Source organism: Nipponia nippon, unplaced genomic scaffold (assembly GCF_047370975.1).
Source record: "Nipponia nippon isolate SJK-2023a ecotype South Korea unplaced genomic scaffold, ASM4737097v1 scaffold_14, whole genome shotgun sequence".
NCBI classification, from domain to species: Eukaryota; Metazoa; Chordata; class Aves; order Pelecaniformes; family Threskiornithidae; genus Nipponia; species Nipponia nippon.
The window spans coordinates 5,222,925-5,249,521 of NW_028262330.1; the positions used below are offsets into that span (position 1 = coordinate 5,222,925).

Below are 26,597 nucleotides of genomic sequence, written 5' to 3' on the forward strand. Positions count from 1 at the left end.
CTGTCCCTGCCCAGAAACCCCCGGCAGGAGCAGGCAGAGCCCTCAGGCCGCCGGGGCTGTGCTGGGGGCTGGAGCCAGCCCGGCCGCCCACCGCCAGGTTGTGGGGAGCCAGCACCCTGCGGGCATCACCCGCTCCCAGTGCTCCCCCGGCCCCGGGCTCCGCTGTCAGCTGCATCCCGCACCGCGGGGACCACCCACACGCAGCAGCAGCAGCAGCAGCAGCACGCAGCCCGCTTGGGTGACGGAGCCACGCTCGCAGCTGCCTCGGGGAAAGGGGAGGAAGGCTTGTCACCTCCCTGCCACCCTCCTCCTCGTCTGAGCGAGAGGAAGGTTCCATGCACCCCCGCTGCCGGAGCTGGGAAAGTCTCTGCCTGCCACAGACAAAACCAAAGGGATGGGAACCACCCCCGCCAGGCGCGGGTGACATCTCACCCGTGGGAACGCTGCCGGCGCGGCGTCGGGGCTGTCACCGCCTCCCACGGTGCAAACCGGGCGGATGAAGGGCACTTGCAGAAAAGCACCGGGCTGGAGGCTCCGAGCACCCGCAAGCAGCAGCGGGGAGAGGAAAGTCCAGCCAAGGCCAGGCCGTCCGTCGGCGCACCGCGGCTGAGCTCCGGCAGGCTCGAGTGGCCCGGCTGAGAACACAGACGCTAAGAGATGCACGTGGGGCGCACGCTGTTCATGGGGCGCGCGCCGCTCGCGGGGTGCACCACAGCACTTCAGAAGCCCTGAAGAGGCTGTGAGCAGGCACAGGCTGAGCAAGCCAGAGGGAAAGTGCTCATTAGGAGCGAAGCAGGGAGGAAACTCGAGGTGCTCGGGGAGCAGGATGCATCCCGCTCATAGCATTTGCATTTTCCTAGCACAGCTCCAGAGAACAGGGAGTTATCACAGCCTTAGAAAAGAGCCCTGCTGCACTAAAGGTGCATTGCTATTAGATAAAAGAGCCAGGAAAGAAGTGAGAGACAGGAGCGGAAGGAGAAACCACCTTGAACAAAAGGATGGAGAAAACAGTCCTAGGAAGTGCCGCAGGAGCCGTCAGCCTGGGGCAGGGGACAGAGGGGATCTGTGAGCCGTCCCCGGCCATCCCTGTCAGCTGGGAAGGCAGCCTGTGGGGCACAACCCCCCCAGGCTTCACAGCTCCACAGTCCTGCAATTTTGTTTTCAATTTTGCAATTAGGAACATCACCCTCTACGTTTTCATTTCTCCCCTGATGCTCCGAGGCAGTGCGGTGGCTGCGAGCAGCCGGGATGCTTCACCACCCACCTCCAGCGGTAGGAGCAGGGCCCAGGCAGGGCTGTGGGTGCCTGCAGCCCTGGGACCCCCAGGGGCTGGGGCACAGCTCCCACCGAGCCTGAAAACTGCCTTAGAGATGCACCCTGCTCCTCTGGCATGGGCAGCAGTGACAGCCCCCAATGTCCCGCACCGCCACGGTGAGCGGCCCCAGCACCGGTGGTGCCCACGCCAGCCCTGCTCCGGCTCACCCAAGGAGCACCCACAGCACCTGCGGGGAAGGAAGCACGACACCGTGCAGGCGAGGCAAAGCAGTGGCACCACCGAGCTGCCACGGACCCCGTCCCGCATGGACCGCGCTTGGGCAGCACAGGCAGCACACGCCCAGGAACAGGGCGGGCACGAGCGCGGGCAGCACCTGCTGTGGGGGGACAGGGATGCCAAGCCGATGGTTGCAGCCTGTTTTTCTGCACAAGTGCATTAAGTATTCTGCACAGCACTTTTGCTGTAAATCACTTCCTATTCAGGCTCACTGCTGAGGGTCTCTGAAGGTCGATTTTCCATGGTTATGACAACAAAAACTAAAATTGGGTCAAACCTGAAAGGTATTATCTTCCTCCAAGCTGCTAAATGCACAATAGTAATGAGGTTGGTTAAGCAATTCACCCACAGACTGCATTATTTGCTCTGAAGATGTATTAACCAGTTAAATGAGCGTGATAAGGCAGCTCTGCTTATTTCTCCCACCAGCTGCACAGAAGATCTGAGGTTCTGGGTCTCTGTATCCCAGCTAATAACCGAGACCACAGACATGCCGACAAAGGCGGCCGGCGCCGCACTGCTCCAGGCCAGGCTCTGCCCAGCCTGACCCGCGGGAACACAAAGGGAACTTTAAAGGCATCCAGCAGCTGAGAGCCATTTGAAAAAATAATTATACTTCCTCCCTCCCCTTTCTCTTTCTTCTTCTTAAATGCTCTCCCCCATCCAACCTCCTGATGAAAGAGCACAAACCCACTGCCCGCCCCAGCAGAGGCAGGTTTTAGCAGCAGCCCCGCTCTGGGACAGGGGTTTATCCCCAGCAAATGCGTGGCCGGCCCGGCTGCTCAGCGGCCGCTCCTGCCGCTGCCAGGGTGCCAGACCGAGGGGTCAAAACCCCCCAAACCCACCCGCCCATCTCAGGGTGCTGCTCCTTGTGCACGTCAATGGACACCTCGCAGCCGGAACCCGATGGATGCTGGATGCCCATGCCCACGCCAGAGCTCTGCATACCCACTGCAGTGGATACGGGGCAGCTGGGCAGGGGCTGTCCAGGGCACCCACCCCAGGAGCCTCTACCCCAACGAGGCAGTGGTGGCAGTTGTGGGACGCAAAGAACATTTGTTTTTACAGGATTTCTGCTGTTTTTCCTAAAACAAACACCCATTAATGTAAATATAACTGATGTAAACAAGCATGACCCTAAAATCCATGTGCAGCTGTATGTAACGGGGGAGAAGGAGGGAGGGAGGGAGGAGAAACACTTTAATTAATCCCTAAAATGAATGAGATGGAAAAATTCAAACTGCACGGAAAGCATCTGGTACTGCTGCAGAAAGGGACTGCCCAGGACAGAAGGTCATACTCTGCCGCATAACACCACCGGTGCCGCCGGGTCCTGCCCTGGCCACCCCATGGCACCAGCCCACTGGTGGGAGAGCCATGCCACATCCGTGCCATGCAGAGATGGAAGACCGCGGTGGTGCCGGTCCCATGTGGTGCAGCCCCATAGCCCCGAGCTGGGCGCAAGGCAGTCCTGCCTGTCTGGCCGCTGGCTCCCTGACTCGGCTCTGCTCCAGTGGGAGGCTAATGGAATGTCATCTCGGTTCTCCTGTCCACCTCCAGGCAGTCAGGAGGGGCCACCCAGCTCCAGAGCTGGGTAGCCACAGCCCATGGCCCCGTGGTCCTGCTGGGGCAATCGCCCGGTGCATTTCAAGGAGTTTGCACAAGAAGGGGCCCAGCAGAGCTCAGGTGTTCATGGGCCATGGGAGCCAAACCCTCCCACCCCTCACCAGGCTGGTTTTCACGGCGCAGTGCCCGAAGAGCCGCTAAGGGCAGGTCTTCGGGTAGGCGGCGGGTAAGAGGGCAGAGAACAAAAAAAAAAAGTTGGGTGCTGCAGGGTGACAGCTGTGCCCCTCGTGAGCTGCCCACGGGCCCCTGGCTCCATCCTCAACACAGGGAGAATTTTTGGGGAGCCAAGGAGGTGCGTCTGCAGGACCTCCGCAGGCAGCCTGCCCCATCGGAGGACGGGAGACCAAAGGAGGTGGCAGAAGGCTTCCACCACCCACAAGAGGGACCCAGCCACCAGCCGGAGGAAGCACGGAGAAAGCCTCGATGTGTCTCTCCCGGTGATCCAGCTGGTGCTTTGCCAGGAAGAAGTAGCTGCATGGAGAAATGCCAGCACTTTCTAGCACAGAAGGATGAAGGTATCCTGAAGTGGGATCCATGTCAACAGAAGCTCTGGGACCAGCACTACGACCTCCACAAGCCACCTCCCGTGTGACCAAAATACAGCTGCAAAATGGTACCTGAGGAACAAGGAGGAGAGAGACCACGGAGCAGATCCAAGGAGCTCCCAGAAGAGAGGAAAAGGGCTGTTTCATGAGGCTGGCAGGGGTCAAACGGAGAGGCATCAGCAGATCTGCAGAGTAACGGGACAGCAGCGGTCCACACGATGAACTCTTCCAGGCCTCCACCACAAGCCGCTGGTGCACCCGGCAGCTCATCAGGAGCGGCTATTTGAAGCCAAATGCAAAGAAAGTCAGATAAACTGGAAAGACAACTTTGGTGCTCCTGCCCTTTTAAGTCTGCAACTCCAGACTGCACACGGGATCTCCTGCTGGGAGCAGAGCAGGGAGCTGGAGCCCAACCTGGAGCATCACCTCCAGAGCTCGGAGCAGGGGCTGCCCTGGGGCTCTGCAGCACATGGTGAGCAGAGACACGTGGTGCCCAAAGCCATGCAAGGAGATCCAATCTAGTGCACCGGTGCCAGCGCCCCTGGCAGAGGGTAGAAGGTACCACAGGGCCAAAATGCCACTGCATAGAGGATCCAAGATGCAAGAGAGAGGAGACCTGTCTTGCCTCTGCCGGGCTCTGGACAGGCATCACCCCAGGAGGGCTGTGGGTAGCATCAGCTGGCTTCGCTGCCCGCAACACCACCCGCGTGGTGGGGTGAGGAGAAGGAAGAGGGAGAGACCACACCTGAGGCTGGTGAGAAACCAAAAGGGCAGCAAGGACTTGAGCCAGCCCCCTGGCAAACCTGCTGCTTCTCCCTCTCCTGCAGAGACGCCCCCCCGGCCCTCGGCCCCCACACCAAGGGCTGGGACCACATCGCGCCGCTGTCCTGGCAGGGAGAAGCAGGAGGACCTCAGCTCTGCCAGCGTTACCCTCCGCAGCACAAGCAGAGGTGAGTTAGCATACAGCCTGGCATTGCTCTCCAGCCTGACCACGCTGAGCCCCTGCGAGCCACACAAGGTCCACACGATCATTCCTGATTCCAGCAGCTTGCCCATCCGCGGAGCCATGCCTGCACCCCTGCCCTGCCCCTGCCTGCCCACGCACACCGGGCTCTCAAGGTGACACTCAGCTACCCAGGGAGGTGTTCATCAGATCCATCTGGCTCCTCCTCTCCTTGAGGATCTTAAACCCTGTCCCTCGCCATCAGTCACTCACTGGCCATATTTTAGAGAAGCTGCCTCATGATCAGCTGCTGGAAAGCCTGCGAGGCTGGGTGCCAGGGAACGGGGGAGTCCCTAATTCTGGCTCGAGGTGGAGTCCTGACCCCCAGCCGCCCCACGGGACGGCCACCATGCTCAGCCCCAGCACGCCGGCAGCTCCAACAGCACTCGCGTTCTGTCCCACACCTGCGGCAGCCTGGGATGGGGCTGCAGTCCTGCTGGGCCAGCAAGGTCCCGAGGGACCGTCCTTGATCCCAAACCTGGAAAGCAAATACACAATGCGGCTCCTCCTGAAGCAAAGCTGAGCACCAGCGCTGCTCCTCCAAGAGCTACAGCAACTTTTCAGGTTCACCTGCCTGCTGCGGGCCCCAACGCAGCACGAGTCGGCTGCACCAGAGAAACACAGGCACATCACCGGCTCCTGTGCCCACATCTGCCATGGTGGTGGAAGGCCAGCCCGCCCGGCACAGCGCTCTGCTCTGGGAAGCGCCAGCCTCTTTTTCCTCACCTTGGCACGGCATTCATCCCGCCGAGGCTCCTCGGCAGCGAAGGCTCCAGGATGGGCAGGCAGGACGATGGCACCCCCCAGGACTCACCCAAGCACCAGTGCCAGCGTGGCACAGAGCTCTGCACCTTGCCAGCCCTCCCGGCCACCACACGGGCACGCGGCTCCCAGTGCTGCCTTTGGAGCCAGCTGCCGCAGTGCACGCATCCTCTCCGCCTGCCCTTTCCAACGCCATCGGTGATGGGAGGGAGTTAAGAAATGCCAGGAGAAGCATTCCTCACTTTGAGACGCTGGATCATCTGAAAACTGGCAACAGCCCAGAGCCTGGCGAGACAAGCCCCGGATTTATGACCACCGTGGACGAAGAGACAGAAGAGCTTCAGTGAACCTGGTTAAAACCCCATGGGAAAGTTGACTGAGAGATCTGAGTGACCTGGCAACTCCACCTCTCTGTGGGAAAAACAAAAGCAACACAAGAAAGGAGCCCAACAGCCCCAGGGACCGAGGGGAGGGGGCTGCCAAGGGACGGGGCGCCCAGGGCCAACAGGACACACACCGGGACACTGGGTCCCTGCTCGGGGAGCAGGGACCAGGCAGATGCTGGGACAGCAAAGCATCGCTGCTGGAGCACCCCGCGCTGCCTGCAGCACTGATCCAACCTCCCCCTCTTCCTCCTCCTCCTCCTCCAGGGCTTCTTCCTCTCCTTCCCCTCTTTGTCATTCCTCTCAGCTCACGCCTCTTCTCTGCTCTCCTTCAGCTGCTCGCAGCAATAATCCAGGGCACTAACGCCCCGGCAGATTGCTCAGTGCCGCTCCCGGCTGCTGCTGACCGGGGTTTTAATGACTCCCCCGGCCATGGCAGGGGCTGGTCCCCCCCTCTGCCGGCTGCCAGCAAGGCTCCCCCCGCTTCCTCCTCCTCCAAGCCCTCGCACCTAATGAGGCCCGGGCACACTGCAGGGATGAGCGAAGAGCATCCACCACCTCCAGGCTCAGTGGGGGCTCAGCCCAGGATCTGCTCTCGCCTCGTACCCAGGCTCTCAGTCGCCCCAGGGACTCGTGTAATCCCCTCCGATGCTGCAGCACCACAGGGCTTCCCAGCCCCCCAGGACAGGTGAGCATGGCCAAGGGCACCAATGCAGCAGAGCCGGAGGGGCCACAGGCTGACGGCACGCTGCATATTCCTCAGGGACAGGGAAGGGACAACTGCGGCTCGGTGTTGGTCAGATGGATGCTTCTCAAAGCATCGCAGCACAGGGCTCTGCAGAGGCAGGGACCGGGCAGGGGACTGAGGCTCTGCCTGCCCAGAGGACGGGCAGCACCCTGGGCTTCAGCTGCCTACATGCCGGCATCTGCCAGCTCTCAGCACAGGCATCAGCATCCTGTCGAGGGCTAAAGCTACCAGCAAGAGCAGCGCAGGGTTCCAGCATGGGACAGAGAGCGAGGATCCCCTCCCCAGCAACGAGGCCAGGTATCACAGGGAGTGGAGTTGCTGCTCAGGGAGACTTCAAGAGGTTCAGCACGGAAAACGCCAAGCCCTGTCCCCAGAGCAGAGCTGGCCGCAGCCGGCCAGGCAGGAGCACACTGCCAGGGGCAGAGGGATGAGCCAGCAGTGTGCCCCCCGAGCTGGCCCTGCCATCAGCCCCTGCAAGGCCATGTCTGGATCCATGTCCAGCTTTGGGCCCCCCAGTGCAGGCGACTGATGTACTGGAGCGAGTCTGGAAGGCCACGGCGATGGTCAGAGGCTGGAGCACAGGACAGAGACACGGAGGGACGTGGGGTGCTCAGCTCGGAGAAGGGGAGGCTCAGGGGCACCAGGGCAGGTATGAGGAGGACAGAGCCAGGGCAGGCAGCAGGGAGGGCAGTGGAGCTCCATTTGCAACATCCTATTTCCTCACCAAATCTTGCCACGCACATCAGCAAAGAAATTGTAGAGGCAAGCAGCAATCCCAGAGCAGAAACCCCAGCAGCAGCCACCATCCAGGGAACACAAAGCACAGGCAGTGCTAGCTGCCAGCGAGCACAGGCAGCCAGTCCCCTGCCCAGCATCACCACGGCTCGGCATCTGCCCCAGCTGCAGGGACGAGCCCGGGGGCACAGGGGTTACCCCCTGCAGCCTCCAGCCCAGCCTGACCCCTTGCAGGCCAGCACACCACTCGCTGCCAGGCTGCAGGTCCCTGCGTCCCGTCCTTTAATTAACATTCCACATGTAAAGTTGGGATTGTAATTACTGCAACTGATTAACAGGCCGAAGGTAGCCCGTCTCCGAGGGAGCAGATTAGCAGAGGCTCTCTCGAGCTCCTGCTCTCACCTCAGCACTGTCAATGCATTTTAAGCAGGGGCCCGATGCCCCTGCAGTCGGTGATTAATGGGCGAGCTGGGCAAGGAGGACGTGCAGTGGCTCCATTTCCACTGCTCTTCCCACGCTCCCGCCAGGGCAGGACCAGGACGGGACTGGGCTCCAGTGGCCGGGGGCCATCGGAGGGGAGGATGCTGGGCAGCGATTCCCGGAGCCTCCTCTCCCCACTGCCGGTATTGCCCCTGCCCAGGCACTGGCGCCAGGCAGGGGGAAGTAGGACACAATTCCCAGGAAGCCAAGGACCCTGTGCACGGAGAGGAGAGCACCAGCTCAGACCCTCAGAGCAGAGGAGACCCCGCCAAGAGCAGCTCCCCGGCACAAGAGGCAGCGGCACGTGGGCAGGAAGCGATGCTGCCAGATCCCTGCCTGTTCTGACGCGTGCTGGTCGTGGGGCCGTTTCCCTGGGGTCTGGCTCTAACCTGGCCAGAGCAGGATGCTCGAGACTCAGCCAAGCCAAGAGAGCCCCCACTGCTGGGGCCACGGCGCAGGGAGCTCACACTTTCCCCATGAAACATTCCCCTTAATGAGCTATTCCAAAAATTTAAGCAGCCAGAGTAAAATCCCCTCACCCTGGCTACTTGTCACCCCAGGATGCAAGTCACCAGCCTTCTCCCACCCTGGGGTCTGCAGAGCCATGGGGCCAGGGTGTCCTGTGAAGCCAGGGTGTCCCGCAGGAGCGTGCCCCTCGCTTTCCATCCCATCGGGGCTGCTCACAGCACAAGGCAGTGGGAAGGGAGCCCAGTCCTGCCCCACGGCAGCCCCGCACTGGGACATCCCGACTCCTCACCTCCCTCCTGGTTCCTCCTCCAGCTCTGCCCACGCTGGTGGCATCACCCGGCCTCTGAGTCCTGCCCCAGGGGTGTCACAGCCACCTCTACCCCCGGGCAGAGCACCCCTTCCCCTGCATGGCCAAGCCCAGCCTGTGCCACGGGTCCCGCTGCTGCCCAGCCACCCCCTTCCCCAAGCCAAGCAGCTCCTTGGCCGGAGCCCCTGCGCTTTTTGGACGTGAAAACACATGAGAACACCCCACGGCCTCAGCTCGCCCCTCCCGGCTCACCCGTGGCTTCAGACCCAGCACTGCTCATCCATGATCGACCTGGGGTGTGCAAAGGGGAGCCGCCAGCAGCAGCGCACCCAACGCGCTCCAGTAATTACAAGCAGATAAGGCTATCAGCCGTAATTAACCACTATCCACAGGCAGACCGCTTGGCTGCAGAGACTTTCTTCCCTTCTTTTCCCCAAGACTGCAAAATAAATTATCCTGCAAAGTTAGCAGAGGCTGAGCTATGGAAACAATTAAACAAAAATTAAATCTAATTCATTTATACTCTGAGCACAAAGTGGATAATGTGGGGGTTTTCTTCTCTCTCCTCTCTTTGCCTTGGTGTTACAGAGGACTATTATGGGAAATTAATCACGGGGAAAAGCAATGAACGTGATCTATCGCTCTTTAAAAGTGCACTGTAGTGATTATATAAAAATCTATTAGAGAGGCCAGGAAATAGAAGAGTGACACCATTTAAAAGGAAAAAGGAGACAGGGCTGGTGGCAAAGGGATCGATTTCTTAACAGACAGATCCGTGACAGAGGGAGCGGGAGGAGGTCAGGCCCACACCGCCGCAGACCCCAGGGGCTGCTGCGCAGACCACGGCCAGCCCCTGCGCCGGGACGGCTTCGGGGACGCAGCTGGACCCCGGGGCTGCACACGGCCGAACGGCGCTACACTCCGCACCCCCGAAAACGCAGCCTAATGCCCCACAGCAGAGCTGGGGCTGCCACTGCAGGAAGGACTGGTCCCACGGGGTCGGGGCTCGGGGGTCCCACTGAGCACGGTCCACGGTGCCCGCTGCCAGCACGGGCACGCCGCAGCAGCATACACCTCCACGGTTCCAAGGTCTGCCGCACTCACAGGTGCCGCACAGGTTCTTTGCCTCGGCACGTCCTCCCGACTCCTGGGGACTCCGGTGCCTGCCGGGGGCTGCAGGTGAGAGAGCACAAAGCCCGGGCGATGCAATATCAAGGAGCCAGCTCTGGGGTGCGAGGATGCCCATGCGAGGGAACGGCACGGCACTGGCCGAGCACAGCTGTCTGGCCATCAGCCACCAGCAGAAGATGCTAAGGAGACTGCAGTGCCAGCAACACCGGCAGTGGCACCAGCAGCAGCTATCTGCCCTGCCTGGCACAGCCCCAGTGCCCACCCCAGCCGTGGCGGTCCCAGCCAGAGGCGGCGCCGGCAGCTCACAGACACCGGCAGGCTGGGGCAGATCTGGACCCATTCGGCCGGCTCCGGCTGCTCCTCTGCAGACACGGCCCTGGGTTTCACTGCCCAAACAAGCAACGCTTCGTCCCCTTCTGCCTGCACAAGGACGGCCGCCCCTGCGCAGCTGCAGCATCACATCACACCCCCTCGGAGCTTGCGGGCATCCTGGCACTGCCCCCCATCCGAGGGGCTCCCAGGAGAGTGACCCCCATCATTAACGATGATTGCGAGAGCAGACCCTCACTGCACCGGCAGTAAACAAGGCCGGACCCTGCCCAGCGACCCCCAGCACTGCCGGCCCCCCAGCGCACACTCGGCTGTTTAACGGCTGCAATAAAACCTTCGCCAAGGCAGATTCCACCATAAATCCTGGCCCGCAGCGGGGCCAGCCCCAGGCCAGCCTGACACTTTAACGACACCATCCATCCCCAAGGAGCCCAAGGCGGAGCAGAGGGACGCGTGGGCTCCAGCCCCAGCACGCAGCCAGGCAGAGGGGGTCAGGGCTGACCCCCAGCCCTGCAGGGAGCCATCCTGGGGCCAGATCTGCAGCCACCTAGAAGGGGATGGGGCATCGCTTCAAGGGGCCCCAGCGTGGTGCCGGCGGGTGCCGCAACTCAGGGCTGAGGCTGCGGTGAAGCAGCAATCGGACAATCGGACACTCATCTCCGGGTGCACAATGGCCAATCCCACACCGATGGGCAAGCCCGCGCCAATGGGCAAGCCCACAGCCGCCATGGCCTCCACCCCTGAACCAACAATTACAAACTCTCCACTTCTACATTTACACAGGCAAACACCTTTACATGAATTTAATTGAAGTTTCTCCTCCCCACTAGGCAAATGGAAGCCAAACACACCACTTTCCCTCCAATGCATCTTTCAATGATTTAGAAAAAAAAGGTGGAAAAAAAAAAAACCCTTTGATATCAGCAGTCCATTTGTTTAGCCCATGCCGGGATTTAATTGAGAAGGGATGTCCTTGAATAAATGCAGAGATGTCCTCGCTCCTCAGGAAGCCTGCTGCGAGTTGTGCAATCCACTGTATGAGGCTTTCTGCTCATCTAGGGATATTCTGGGACAATGCAGCCCCAGGGCCACTGCCGCACGTTGCCCATCCATCACCCCAGCGGCAAGCAAGCTGTTGCACCATGGGGCTGGGTGAGGGAGGGACCAAGCCCCAAGGGACAGGTGCTCCCAGAGCCAGGGGACACTGCTCTGCCCCCAAACCCAGCACGGAGGGGAGGTGAGGGGCCAGCTCCCCATGGCCACCAGTGCCTTGCAGGGACATGTCCTGAGGCTGGAGCAGCCATGCGCCCCCGAGCCTGATGGGACGAGGACTGGGGCTTGCTTGGAGCTGGCGGAGGGACTGCAGGTGGGATGCACCGCCCCAGAGAAGCCAAGTTACGGCACGACAGAAGGCGAGGGGCAGCCTCTCCCCAAGAGCTGGCGCTCACACCCAGGATGCCGGCACCATCCCCTGGCAAACGCCTTCCATGCTGCCAGGCTTGGCAAGAGAGGAAGAGCCGCAGCAGACAGCCCATCAGCCCCGGCGGGGAAGTCGGCATCGCTGGCCGCAGCAGGCAGCTTCCTGCTCATTTCCTCCCAGCCTGCCTGCGGGCTGCCAGCCCCTGCCAGCGCTGAGCACCCCGGTCCCCCCCATCCCTCTTCTGCCAAGTCCCTCCTGGCAAGGGGCAAACTCATCCCTCCTGCCCAGCCCAGCTTTTAGCAGCCGCAAGGCCTTCAGCTGAGGGGAACCTGCCCTGGGGATCACCCTGCACCTGCACACCTCCAAGGAGAACCGGAGAGGGGGTCCCTCAGCGATAGCACTGTGCCTGCAGATTTGGGTCTTCTCATCTCCTGCCCCTCCGCCTCTGCCCAGCGCAGCCGGTGTCAGGCGCTGATCAGCCAGCACCCTCCTCCTCCTCCTCGATGCAGCCGCGTGGGTGTCTTTCCACCGCACGGCTCCTGCCGCAAGGCTCCCTAGCTGGGAAAGCGCCGTGCTATTTTAATCTGGCACTCTCCCATCCATCCCAGCAAGCCTGGCTGCGAGTGCAGCCCCAGGAGAGCTCTGCCCCCCGTGTCCCCGCAGCCGGCCGGGGATGCAGAAATGCCCTGAGGGTGCGCTTGGATGAGGAGGGGGCTGGAGGGCACCAAATCCAGGGATGGGGCTGGCTGCAGCCCACCCGCTGCCACCTTGGCCCCCGCGCTGCCACCACGAGAGAAGCTGCAAGTACAAAGCTGCAGCTGCGGGCTGGGACATGTCCCCCTTTTTCCTAGGGGCTGGCTGCACGCTGCATGGGAACGGGAAGGAGGAGCGGGGATGTCCTTGGTCCCGCTGGACAGGAGAGATGATTCTGACCGTGGAAGGGAATTAATGATGATAAAGGTGAGCGCAGGGAGCTACAGGAGAGGACACAGGGAATTCCCAGCTCATTAAAGCATTGGCATCCTTCAGCCCATGGTAACAGCAGCTCCTTGTCTCCTCATTTGTTAAAGTCCTTGTCCTGCCCAGGAGACCCTCGCTCAGCTCCAGAGCCATCCCACAGCCATCCCACCAGCCCATCACCCCCGTGGCAGAGCCCCACGGCCAGCACATGCCGGCACAGAGCCACGGGGTGCCGCGACCGGGGGATGCTGGGTCCCCACGCAGTGCCCGGGCTGCAGCTGCGCCTGGAGAGCGCAGGGTTCTGCGGGCGGAAGGGGAGCAGGAGAGCTCTCAGCCCCTGGACTCCGCTGGCTGAGCTGCGGCTAAAGGCGAGCTGATTAAAGCAATTAGGATTTTAAATAGTAACATCAGAGTGGCTCATCAACACTGAAGAGGCAGTCAAATGATGAGTCTGAGCATCCTATTTAGGGATCTCAGTTGGCTGAGGATCCTAAGTGAGGCCCCAAGGCTCCCTTGCAATGAGAGCGGGCCGGCCGGCCGGCCAGCACACGGGGCGTCCCGGCGACCCACGGACCCCGCAGCCTCCCAGCGCCTGCCCGGGCACACAGAGCAGCCTGGCCAGGGGGTGCCAACGGGGACAGCCCTGTGCACACAGCCAGCTCCGTCCCCTGCCCTGCGGCCACAGCCAGGGAGGGGACAGCGCGGTGGGGGCACCCTGCGGCACCAGCACCCTGGGCACCCAGCACTTCCCAAGGCAGCTGTGCCAGGCTGCATGGCACGCCAAGGAGCGCCCGGCTGCCCACTCCTCCCTTTCCTTAAGCTTGTTGTTTATTCTCTCTAATAAAGGCTCTGGGAAGGGAACGTGGAAGGAATTCAGCAGCACTTCTCAGGAGGCAGCTCTGCACACCAGCAACCAAAAAGTACCTTTTGCAACAGATAAAGCACAACACAGGCATTTTGTCTGCTTGGACTCAAAGTCTGATATGCCAGAGATTTAAGGCAGTCTGGTGGGAAATCCGTCTATTTTGGTGTATACGAATCTCCAATCACAAAGGAATCTGGACACAAATACAGATGCAGGAACAGCATAAACAGCCGTGAAATGCTCCGTACCCTTCCCTCTGTTCTCTGATTTCCTACACTTGCATTCGTTCCTCGCTGTTGCTGGCTGACTCCAGGGTGCGGACGGGTGCAGCGCCCAGCCCGAGCACCTGCCGGGCCCAGTGCCTGGGGGTGCAGCCCCCAGGGACAATGGGAGCAGTGGGGATGCCTGCAAGGAGCTTCCCGATCCCATCCCGATGGGCACTGCAGCCCGGGACTGGGCTGCTTCTCCACAGCCCACCATCCCTGCTCCCACGGCTGCATCCCAGCGGGATGGCATCGCCGCAGAGGGGCTCGACACCCCCAGGCTCCCTGGGCCTGGGGGCACGCAGCCATATGTGGCACTGCACTGGGCATCAGAGGGACGGGGACGGTGCTGCACCCAGGGTAGCGGCAACAGCTCACCTGCGAGCAGGGGAAAGGGCCACGGCCTTGCAGAGAGGCAAGGCAGGGGGTAGGCAGGAGGCAGGCAGGGCTGGCCAGCACAGGGGAGCACCGACCCAGGGCTGGACCCACCCTCTCTCAGGTGGGGGAAAAAGGGAAGAGAAGGGCAGGAGCAGGGAGGGGAGGGCAGGAGCTGCAGCCTGAGCACAAGCCACTTGTCGACTTTCTTGCAAGCTCCAAGATGCTGTAGGAGGGTACTGGCACAGGCATATTACATTTATTTATAGGCATTTCTGTGGCACTCAATTAAACGCTGTGGTGGAGATATTGCAGCATGAAGAGTATTTAGAGCCGTTTAACACCTCTTAGTCGGCAAAAGCCCATCTGATTCCTGCAGCGAACTGGGAAAGTGTGCATAGCAAGGGCAAGAGCAAGGAAGACTGCCCTTTCCCAACCCCAGCTCCACTTGTGAAGAGAGACGGGATCACTGCACTCGTGGCAGTGCATCCATGTGCTTCGCGCGATGCTCCACTGCTTCTAGGTTCGCAGGCGAGGGACCAGCATCCCGCAGCAGGACACGCATCCCCACCCTGCCCAGCTCCAGCAGAGCTGCTTCCCTCCAGCCACCCCTGGGCAGGCAGGGTGCTAAGGCCCCGATGGCAGGACGGCCAGCTCCGCTGCCCACGGGCCCTGCCTGCAGGATGGTATGGCAGAGCTCCTGCCCGTCACGCTCCCCAGCATCCCCAGGTGCTTCCCACACCCTGCTAAAGGTTGGGACCTGCCCACAGAAGGGCATGGAAATTCCTGATGCTCAGGAAAGGCTCTTTCACACCTTCACTGGGTTTCTATTAAGCGCTCTGCAAAACCTCTCTGCAACTTATCAGGATGGCGAACGGCTGAGCCAATAAATCTCTAGATCTCAGGAAAGCCAATTGGGGGAGAGAGTTCAAAGGAAAGGCTGACGAGTGCACGCCAAGGTTAGCTCTAATTGCACCACTGCAAATTCACTGGCGGCACTTTCGCCCTCTGATCTGTTCGCTCCCCTCTCCCGCTCTGCCTGCAGTGCTTGCCTTGCCCGTCCCCCGGCCACGCAGCTCCCAAGCACAGGGGAAAGACGTGCGACCATCCACTCTCATGCCCCCACCGCTGCTTGCCAGCAGCAAGCTCATGTCACGCGATGGAAGCAAGCAAAGGTGAAACGAAGCTGCAGGAAGATAACCTGGCCCCAGGTGATGCCAGCAAAGCACTGCCCGTCCCTGGGGCTGCTGCTGCCGCCACCCCCGAGGAGGAGCCCATTCCCGCAGGCTCTCCCATGCCATCCCCCAGCACCAGGAACCCCGAACCCACCAGCACCCTGGCAGCGGTGACTTTGCTCCAGCCGAGCGCGTACAGGAGCGCACCGTGGCTGCTCCTGGCGTGCTGAGTGCCAGGCGGCAACACCATGCGCTTGCACAGGAGATGCCCTTCCTTCTCCTCAGTAAGGAAGCTGCAGAGTCGCAGCCGGGGGAGCAGCGAGCATCATTGCCCGGCCAGGGGCAGGACAGGGCCGGCGGGCACGGCCCCACCAGCTGCTCCCATGCACCCGGGCTTGTGTTGCTTGCAAATGGATGCAATTAAGTTGATACTGCAGTGGGACTGTAATTGCTGTTTCCTTAGCTTGGCAACACGACCCCGGAAACCCCCATTATACTAATCACTGTCAAACGAACACAATCGCAGAACACATAAAAACCTGGTGTACTTCATGGTGAAATATAACACCGCAGAAGGCTGAACTGTGCCATAAATCTGCTTAGCACTTAACACTGCCTGCTAAATGGCCCCGCTTAATTATAGCTCTATAAACATGACTTTATAGCAATATCAATACAGTCAAAAATCAATCCTGCTGATGGACAAATGGACAGACTCACATCCTGCTGACCCCAGGGCCGGGCCACCGCCGCTCCGCACAGCACGGGGCGAGCCGGGCTCCGCGCTCTCACGGCTCGGATGCGCCGCTCCCAGGTGGCTCGGCCCCGCTCCTCATGCCCGTCCTGGGCACACCACGACTCCGCTGGACGCCGTTTCCAACCTGCCTTCACCCAGTGCTGCTGCCGGAGCCACAGACAAGACATTAGCATTACAACCCACACTGATCTTTGTCAATTATGCTACAGTATTTGAGCTCTAACCAGCTTTAAATTGAATCAGGACGAAATCATCAGTATAAAAAGAGCCCGCACCAGCCTTTCAATTCCAGCACTGGGAAAAAAAAAGTTATACATCTCATAATGGCCTTCTACCCCATAATGAACAGGAAAAATAAATTAGATTCCCAGCTAAGGGTATATTTATACAATTTCATTATGTGCCCATGAGCAAGTCTGGTTTTCACCAAGATAAAAATGAGCTCTCAGCAATGCTTGTACTAAATAAATGGAGTGATTTAACAGCTTAACAAGGAGCGCGATAAAGGGGTTGAGGAACAATGTCAAAAATGGAAAATAAAAATAAAAAAAATTAAAATGCTCGCTCTTCTTGAACCATGCTAGCGCTGCCGAGCCGGACTCCACTCGCTGCCCACGCCTGGCAGCTCCGGGAACGCTCGCGGGCTGGGAAGATGGGAGACGGCAGCGCTGGGACCACGGGCACATCCCTGGGCAGTGAGCACACAGCATCCCGCCCCACTCAGAGCAACACCGGGGAGATGCCTTCCTACTGCTTCATTTTCTGGCTGCCCAATATACAAGTGACCCTCTTAGAGCCAAAAACAAAAAATCAGGTCCCTCTCCTTGCTGGCTGTCGGCAGGGAAGAGCAGGTCCTGCTCGCTTCCTCGCTGCCACCCCATCCCTGTGGATGCCAGCACCACGTGTGCTGGCTGCCTGCAGGAGCAGTGAAGATTTTTGTGGCAGCTTTGGGGCTGGAAAGGGATATTTGCAGCCTGGAAGTTCCTCCCAGACTCTGAAACGTTCAGGTCAAGCAAGGCTCCTCTCCCAGTGTCGCCCAGCAGGGAGAATGACAGCGGTGGTGCTGGTCTGGCCAGCCTGGCAAGCTGCTCCCGCGCCTGGCCACCAGCACTGCCCTGCTGACGGGCTGCGAGGGTGCAACACGCTCGCCGTGGGGAAGAGGCACTGAGGAAGCCGGGAGCTCACCAGGAGCTCGCTCGCTTGGTTCCGTGGCAGGTTTGCAGGCAGCACCGTGCGGCTGCGGCATTGCGGCACGGCGGGTTGCAGGGACGAAGCAGCCACAGTCCCATCACCCAGCACGTCCAAGCCCCTCTCCTCCAGCACTGCCGTGCGCGCAGCCCGTGGTCCCTTCCAGCCAATTTCACCAAACCCAGAGGGAAATTGCCAATTCCTTCCTCCAAGCAGAGCCTGTTTAATCAACCTCCTGTTATCCAATTCGGCTGCGAGCCGAAACCCGGGCTCACTCTTACTGCTCCGCTTTCAGCCTTTCTGCTCGCAGAGGCAGCAGCGTGTGTCCCCCCACCCCGGTGAATCTCCCTCGCGTGCAGCCAGGAGAGGACCCGGGAAGCCACCCGCGCGTGCGGATGGAGGAGTTTAGAGGAGCTTCTTGCCCTTTGCAAGGTTATCTGCTCCTGGTGAAGGCTCCTCCATCCCACCTTCTGCCGCTACTGAAAAGAGCGTGTCAGCTCCCCCCGGGCCCCCATCCCGGACCACACATCCATCTGGGCTCAGCATCGTGTGTCTTCTCCAGCACAGTCAGGCTGATCCTAAATCCATAACCCACACTTGAATAGCTCATCCATTTAATGGCAGATAGCTGCCAGCAGGCAAATCTGTCCTCTCAGCAGCAGCAAAACCAGAGCTAAGCAGTTGCCTTTTTTTTTTTCTTCCCTCCCTTTTTAAATCAATTGTGAGGCCACATGGTCCATCGGAGTGATCTGGAGACCAGGAGCCATCTCCAAGACAGAGCTGGCTGGCTTGGCTGCGTATCACAGCTCTCCTGCCACAAGGTGACATTTCCCCCTCCATCCTCCCTACTCCAGGGAGCCGGGAGGATTAATAGTTCAACAGGGCTTTGGAAATATGTGTGCCGAGAGTTATGAGCCTGATTCATAATAGGAGTTCCCTCCCCTGCTACAGAGATTAATCACCGGCGCAAATGCAAACACCATTTGGGCTCAACCGTCCCAAAACACAGCACAGCTGGAGAGGAGAGGAGCGCGCTGCCGGCTCACCCCGTGCCGCTCGCGCCCGCTGATGGGGCTTTGCAATGTGTAATGCTGTCAGAGCTTTTCGCCTGCGCCTTTACCTTGAGTTATGGAAAAATAAATTTGTTGTGGAAAGTGTCGGTTCAAAGCTACCGAGCGCTGCATGCAAACAAGGCGCGAGCCCTGGAGCCTGCCCGCGTCTCCTGTTATCGAGCAGAATTACTGGGCAGCCCTGGAGAAAGCTCTGCTCCAGCCCTCTGCACTGGAGACTGGAGGAACTCAGCCCATACGGGCACAGGCTGGTTAACAGCTGATTTATCCTTAAACACCTTAATAAATGCAGCAAGAGTCCAAAATTGTCTCCAGAGGAGCCGTCCTGCTCTCACCCCCTTGGCTGCGGGAGCTGCCCCGCTGCTCCCGAGGGGGACGAACGCTGCTGCCAGCTGCACGCTGCTCCGGGTGCCTGCCTGGCTGCTCCCCGGTCCGATGGGGAGCTATGGCTGGAAAACACACAAACCCAGCCCTGCTAATCCTGCTAACGACCCCACTGTGCCCCAGTCACGTTCCTGGCTGCTCTGCTCCAGATGGTGCAGAACTGAGTGCCTGTGCCCCGGCACCAGTGGGCAGAGCTCTCGCCAGTTAAACCAGCCCTCCCAACGCTGTGCCCGCCCAAGGAAGGGACGGAGATCTTCCCCAAGAAGGCAAGGACCAGCACCCCAATGCACTGTCTTGGCTGCTCTGCAATTAGTTCCTTGCATCTCCCTAATATAAATAATGGCCAGATAATTTTTAACACAGTTTTACCCAGCCCCAACTGGAGCAGTTTCCCAGGTTGCTGGAATCCTTTACAACCCCCGAAAGGATCAGCGAATGATTTTTCACTCTTTCCTTTCGATTCGAGAGGAGAGGGATCTCGGCTCAACAGTAATTAGAGTGAACTGCTGCTTTTAAGCAGTCAAAGCTCATGTTACCACTGAGACGCAAGAACGATCTAATCAGACACCGGGGTCAGATAACCAAAAAAACCCAAAAAAACAACATTACAGAGATGATAACAGTTTGTATCTGTCCCGAGCTGAGCTGCCCGCAGCCACTGGGCCTGTGGGAGATGCAGCGAGGGGTGCGATGGAGATCGCAGAGCAGCGTGGGGACCCGCACGGGGACCCAGACACAGCGGCAGGAACCTGCCCTCAACTCCACACGGTGCTCAGCCTTCCTCCCCAGGAGGAGGACGACGAGGAGGAGGAGAAGGACTCCCGCACATCCCTGCCGGTGCAGGCAAAGGGCAGTGCCTGCCCTGCCACCTCCCCGGCCAACGGCGGGGTCTGACGCCAGCTCCCTGAGATGGATGAAAACAGGCAGCTGTCGGGGGACACCCCAACTCTTCTTCCAGCTGCTCCCCCCCAGTCCCACCTCCGTAGCCCCCCACAGCTCCCCACGAGGGGCCAGGGGCCGTGGTGCCGGCAGAGGCGTCCCGCCACAGCGCCGGTGCTGGAGGGGAAAACAGATTTGCTTTCCCTGGCTGCCCTCGCTCTGCACACCCGGCCCTCCTGCTGCCCCCCTTTGCCCCTCCGCACATTCAATCTGCTCCTCACCCCGAACCAAGAAGGATGCAAGTTCAGTGGGGCTGGATGCTACAGATTAGATTGCATCTGTCTGGGTATAAATAATTTACTGCTTGATGGTCAGAGTGAATTTAATTAGTTCTTGTTCTCCTGATAGAATCAGCCCACCGCTGCTAAAGCATTTCACTCCGAATTAGCCTGAAAAGGACTAACAAGGCAGTGCTAATTTTACACACACGACATCCCCCGCAGTCTCTGAAAATACAGCTCCACGGAGCACTGTGCACCGCCGTCCCCGCGCGGGGCTGGGGAAAGGGACGGTGCAAGGGAGCAAAGCAGGGGCAAAGCCTGGGGCAGGAGGGAAGCGGGGTGGGCAGAGACGGGCACCGGCTCACAAACACCCATCCCTTCTCCTTTTGCTCTACCCTAACTTCCAGCTCCTGGGGGATCTAGGGAGGGGGCAAGGGGATGGGGACCTTATGGCCAGCAAAGCCGATGCTGCTGCCCACCGGGTCCTCTCCTGCCCGGGGAAGGGGCTCCCCACGAGTCCAGCACCCACCTTGCCCCCCCTCCAGTGCCCGAGGTCAAGCCAGGCCACTTTCTGCAGGCTTGCCACTGCCTTGGAAAAACAGGCACGCACATCAGCACTCCCTGGAGACACGTGCCCGGTCACCTGGAAGGGAGCAGAGAGAGGGGAATGGCGGGGCCAGCCGCAGCCCCAGCCCCCGGGCATGGGAGACGGGCACAGAGCCCTCCGGCAGTGCCAGATCCCAGCAGCCGCCCAGCCCTTGGCTGAACCCCCAGCCCCAACAGACAACTCTGGCCCCCCCTTGTGCACCGGGGCCCCTCCATGCTCCAGGCGCTGGCTATGCATCAGCCTCGGCTAAGACAGAACTGGGCTGTTGCGATGGGTTTAGGTGCAACCCAATGAAGCAAAGGCAGCAGAAACGGCCCCGCTCCAAACACCGGCTGCAATCGCTGCAAGACCCCGAGAGCGCTGCTCCAGGCTGCGTACAAACACATCAAAAAGTGGGCATGGCCCCCAAAAGCCCGCTGCAGCGGGGAGAGGGCTGGCAGCAAAGGATGCAGAAGCAGCGTTAGCCAATGCAGCAGACAAGGACGCCGGAGCCCGCAGTGCCGGCTGCGCGGGGTGTCCCGGTGGGCAGTGGGGCAGGGCAGCGCTCCCGTGGCCGCCCATCCCTGTAAAGCATTGCTGCGCGTTTTCCCTTCGCTCTGTAATTAGACCCCCATTTCTCCTCTAAGGACAGACTCTCATTGACCGCAATGCTTTACTGGTCCTGCCTCCCTCCTCTGACCTACCCTGTCTCCATCACGATTTATGCTCCACATTAGCAGTCTACCAGAGCTGCTTCCCGCGTCACCCGGGCAAGGCGGCACTGCAGCCGGCTGAGCCGCGATGAGCCCCACCGGTAACCCCAAACCCCACCAAACAGCCCCGGGTGACACCTGCCCCAGGGACAAACCCCTCTGCAGGCACAAACCTGGGACATTTCTGCCTGAAAGTGAAATGTTGGGGACATGGGGCCAGCGGGGAAAGCCTGAGCGAGCACTTCCAGCAGCAGGGACGCTCCGGGCTGTGCTGGAGGGAACTTGCCTGGGGGAAGCGCAGGGGGGACTGGATGCTCTTGCTGATTTCTGCCTGGAGAGGAGGGAGCCGAGGGGCACCTCCACCCCGAAATCACACCCCTCCAGCAGCTTGACAGCCACCTTCCCTGCCGGGACGGCTGCACTCCTGCACAGTGAACTAACAGGCTCGTTTTCTCCGCTCCTAATCGCAAGGCTCTGGCTCTAAGCCTGTAATCCAACATGCAGCATCTCACTCAATAAATCACCCCGTAAAGGCGAAGCGGCCAACAACTATCGGCAGCTGTCAGGAGCCTGCGGGCAGGACCCACCCGCCAGAGCTCACGATCTCTCCCTTCACCCCGACAAACGGCTGCTGGGCCACCGGCACCGCAGACAGGGACTGCGGCAACACTGCGTGGCGCAGGCAGGACCGGGATACGGAGGCGTCCCCAGGGCACGGCAGCATCGGAGGGGAGCAGCATCCCTCCCTCCTTCAGCTCGTCCTCCGGGGCCAGTGCAACCCCAGAGTCGCTCTCCCCCTGCCAGGAGCATGCCTGTAGGATCTTGCCCTCTCTCCTATTTACATGTAAGCTCGGCTGACAACTCCTCTTCATCACAGTGCCAGCGTCTTCCTCAGAGGCCATGCATCTCAAGCAGGACAGCACCATAAATATTGCATAGGAGGTGTTTCTAATCTAGTTATGGGTTCAGCCTCTCACACTCTTCCATCAGGGAGCCTTGGATTGAAATTGAAGTGTATTAGTATAATTTTATCAGGTTTTATTAAGCCTAGGGTCTTACATTTTTGATATATAGTTTTAATTAAGTTTTAAGTCAAAGAATGCAGTCGCTCATATTTTATCTTGCCATGTCACATCAGAGGGAGGCAGTTAATCAGCAGGTACAAAAACTTCCCATCGCCAATGATGAACGTTCATGAACTTTGCCTGCAGAGACCATCTTCCCTCCATCGCTCACAGCAGGAGCCCACAGCCTCACTGACCCTTCTGCCCAGCTCCAGCTCCCCCTCTCCCCATGCCTGCACTCTCCTGCCTCCAATGCCAGCGCTCCTGCAGGAACGCACCCAGGCAGGGAGGGAAAAGCCTCAGGACAAAGAGAGGAAAAGGGAAGGCAGCCCCGAGGCAGCTGGCATCGGGGGCTGCTCCCGGCCAGGCTCAGCAGCAGCAGCTGCCGCTGCCAGTGGGAGAGTGGGCACATAACCAAGAGCAGGTACTGGCAATGCTGGCAAGAGGCACCGCCTGCCCGTGCTTGCCTCCCTGCCGGGTCCTGCAAGGGGATGGAGCCAAGGGCGATGCTCCAGTTGAGCCTGTTACCCAAAACCCTCCCACATCCCCTTCCTCACTGACAGCATATGGGCAAACCCAGCACGCAGGGCTGTGCGCAGCTGCCCATTGCACTCACCCACCCATCAACCCATGCACCACAGCGCAAGGAGAGGGGAGAGGGGCTGGGGGTGCTGAGGGAGGAGGGAGCGATGGCCAGGAGTGGCCCTGTGGCTGGGTGCCCATCTCTCAGCCAAACCCCTCTGGACCTACGGCACCCCCCGGGCTCCAACAGCCAAGGGGACCCTGCCCCACAGCGCAGCCATGGACCGAAGGGCCCCGTCTCAAACCACGCAGCATTTTGTGCTTGATTTGCTGCCTGTCTGCAGACTCCCACCGCAGGCAGGCTGCCTCCTCGGCATGCACATGCCAGCCAGCCCTTCCTGGGAAATCAGAAACCAGGAATTTCCCAGCCAGTGGAGCTGCGCCGTGCCAGCTGCCCACAGTGAGTGCAGAGCCAGACCCGTTCCTTCTGCAAGCCCCTTCCCAGCAGCAGCCCTCTCCAGTTTTATGGCTGGGCCCTCCCCAAGCATCTGTACATCGGCCTGGGGAGACTTCAGCTGTGCACCCATCCCAGCTCCGGGCTGGCTCCCAGCACCAGGACGGTTGGTCACCACTCCCTCGGGACAAACACAGGGCTCCGGGCTGAGCCATTCGCTGGAGCCAGGGGCCAAACCTGGATGGTTCCCTCCAACATGGGAAAACGGAATCCCAGCCCTCAGCCATGGGGACTGTCCCGAGCCCACAGCGGGCACCCAGTGGGTGCAACAGCCCCTCGGGGACAGTACGACCGCCAGCAGCTGCCAGCTCCAGCACGCTGATGCTGCCCAGGCCACTCACTCCCAGGAGCATCGCCAGCCACGTGCACTTCTCTCCTCTAAAAAGAGCAGCTTGGGGACATGAGGTCTGTGACTGTATGCCAGTGAGGGAAGCAGATGGCATCACAGCTTGCACCACTGCTGCCCTTGCCCTCCGTGGCCCCGGGGAGGGCTGCTTCTCCGCAAGGACTCGAGGCTACAGCGGTGGCAGATCGCTCATGGGTCCTTGGGAAAGGCTGATTCATCCCGGCTGGAAGGAGCTGCAGACGCAAGGCAGAGCAGAGGCTTCCCACCCACCGCTCCGCCTGGGCACCATGACACACCAGGCTGCAACCGCACCCTCCCCACGCGCAGCTGGGGCGACGCAGCCCTGGGCGCTCGCTCCGCGTCAGCCCCTGCGCACCTTCCCCCAGGCGGGAGCCAATGCAAACCCTCCACTGGCAGGCCTGGATGCATGCCCGGCCAAGCTCGGGTCTCCGGAGACCCGACCCAGAGCATCCCCGCATCCCTTGGCAGCACCAGCCCGCGCAGCAGAGTGCCATCGGACAGGAGCTTTGGGGACACGCACACCCCACACACATGTGCCAAGCTTCCCTTAGCTGGGGGGCAGAGATCTCAGAGGATTTCTGAGGATGGAGACAGCAGCAGTCCAGAAACATTTCAGGTCCTGGAGCTTCTCTTGCATGAGAAGCAGAGGAGCTGAGTGCAGACCTGTCTCTCCAAGTTGAGGTGCTTAAAAATTTATCATTGAACTTGTAGAAATGAACTCAATTAAAAACCATTTTAATGGTATTACATTAAAAAAAATAACTCTCATATTTCCCACGTCAAGGTTCCTGTCTGTAAGAGCGGCGGAAACCTCCAAGCGTAGCATTACAAATGACGGGGTACGCGCTCTGCCAGTAAAAGCCCACACCACCAGCCAGCGCGCTCCATTTTTAAGGAAAAGACGGATGGAGCGACAGAGTCACATAACGCAGGGAGTGCAACACACGGAGCTCCAGCGAGCCTCATGTCCCACACAGTTTTGCTCGCGGTTTGCTCCGGGTGCTCCAGCCATGGGGCTGGAGGAAGGACGGAGCTGCTCTGCTCCCGAGCAGCGCTCGATGAGCCACCGGGAACAGCAGCAGCGTGGGGGGAGCTCAACCCGACCCTCCTGAGGGGCTGCAATGAAGCGAGGCCTGCTAATGCAGTGGGCAAGGGTGTGAGGGTGGGCAGGGGGTGCCCACCAGCTCTGCTCCATCACAGGATGCCCCAACAGGTCACGCGAGCAGGGATGGGTCCTGCCTCGCACACAGACCCCGCAGTTATAGCCCCGTACCCACAGCAGCGTGTCCCCCATCTCTATTTGAGGCTGCTCATGGAGAGCTCCAGTTTCTACACAGGAGGGAACCAAGAGAACCCCAGCTGCCGGGCTGCTGCCGCCACTCACTGTGATTTCTGTCACTGTTTCCCCAGCAATACAGCCCTCATCTCTCAGTGTCCCCATGCCCAGACCTCTAATTATTGCTGCTGCCCTTCCCTGACCCGCAGCCTCCCAGCCTGGGCTGGCGCTGGCCCATGTCCCCGAGCCCCACAGAGTCTGCACCAGCCACGAGACCCCCACAACACATCCAGGCGCAGAAGGAACACAGTGGCCCCAGGAGCTCGCCTGGCCCCCAAGGCAGCCTTGGGGAGGGGGCAAGGGACCATGGGAGCTCTCAGCCCTCAAGCAGAGCCTGCTCCCCTACAACCTGCTCCAGCATCCCAGTGCTTCCCTGGATAATCACATCTCATCCTGGGGAACAGCCGAGCGGTGCTCATGGCCGGCCTGGCAGCACACCGCTACAACACTGTCAGCAACGGCAGCAACTTCTTTCCGAAGAGGAGGGAGGGAATCCCAGGAGGAGCAGGAGCAGTTCTGCTCATCAGCTGCAAGACTGATAGACTTGGAGGGATGGGGAGCGTATTTTGCATTTCCTTCCTTCTCCTTCGCAAAGAAATAGAGATTTGGGGTTGGATTTGAATTTCATCCAGAAGAAGAGAATTTTCCTTGAAAAGAAAGAAGTTGGATTGCTTAACTCTCTCTGTCCCCATATTCCCATTAAAACAGGATTTGAGGCAAAGAGAGAGTTTCAAGCCAAGCAGCCCCACTCCTGCCGAATCACCAGGAGCGTGGGTTACCCTGGGGCTGCACCGTCCCGGGGTTGGAGCAGCTGCTCGCCCCTCTGCGCCCCACCGGCACAGGGACCCCGACCGCAGCGGAGCCACCACTCACTGAACAAGGTGGGCGCAGGGCAAACAAGCAGCGACCGTGCCACGGTGCGGGGAGACGGGCCACATCCCAGAAAAACTGTCTGTGTTCTTAGACCCAGCCTGTGGCAGAGCAAGCCTGGGCCATGCTCCGGCAGGCAGAAGGTGTGGACAGAGCTGCATCGAGGCCGGAAAGAATTCCTGGGGAGCCTGGGGTGCAGCCTGCTCACGGGCTCCTGACCTTGCAGGGGCTCCAAGCACATTACCAGCCCTGGGCAGGGCTGCCTGGGGTGCCAGGATCCCAGGGCGCCTTTGCATCATCTCCCCTTTTTTTAAAAAAAGGCAAACTCGGGTGCTTTGCTGGGATGGAGGAGCCCTTTCCACTCCAGCACAGTTAGCACAGTTTCCTCACGGCTGGTGCCCCGGCCCCCTCCCTTCATCACAGGCACCTCAGCCCCTTGCCTGACAGGCAAGGGCATCCTGCCTGCATCCACCTGCCTGCACCTGGGCAGCGGGAAGGCCACTTCAGCCAGCGCTCAGCTCCAAGGCACCGCACCAGCAAAGGCTTCCTGCACACAGGGGCTGCGGGCATTCCTGCCCGGGGCCTCCTGCCTCCCGCGCTCACCGGGGACGCTGCTGCCCAGCTGCACCCCGCTCCCCTCGGTGCATGCAACACCCAAGCCCTGTGCCCGCTACAGCAGCGCGCCGTGCAGCACGTTAGCCGCCCGCCCCGCATCCCCTCCGCCCACACCAGCGCCGGGCCAGCACAGCGGTGCTGCCGGGAGGACCACAGGCGCCTGTGCCGAGGCTGCAGATAAATTTTAACTGGGCAGCAAGAAGAGCAGGGGAGAGTGAGCTGGAGAGCGAGCGCGCTGCATGTCATTTCAATGCGTGTATTTATATCCTTCACCGACGCAGCATCCCTTTGTAAAGCCACGGAGCGTGTATAGTCAGGGCTGT

The 26,597-nt window shown here is 60.2% G+C and overlaps 1 protein-coding gene across 10 annotated transcripts in view; it reads right to left on the minus strand.

The window, feature by feature from the left end:
* Nucleotides 1–26,597, minus strand: part of RBFOX3 (RNA binding fox-1 homolog 3) — a 190,410-nt gene that overhangs the window by 106,831 nt on the left and 56,982 nt on the right. The window contains exon 2 of one of the 10 annotated variants that reach the window (XM_087750696.1): nt 3,796–4,002. The exons of the other annotated variants lie outside the window; for them this stretch is intronic. The gene's annotated coding sequence lies outside the window, so the exon portion shown is untranslated. The remainder of the gene's footprint in view (nt 1–3,795; nt 4,003–26,597) is intronic. 10 annotated transcript variants of the gene reach the window in all.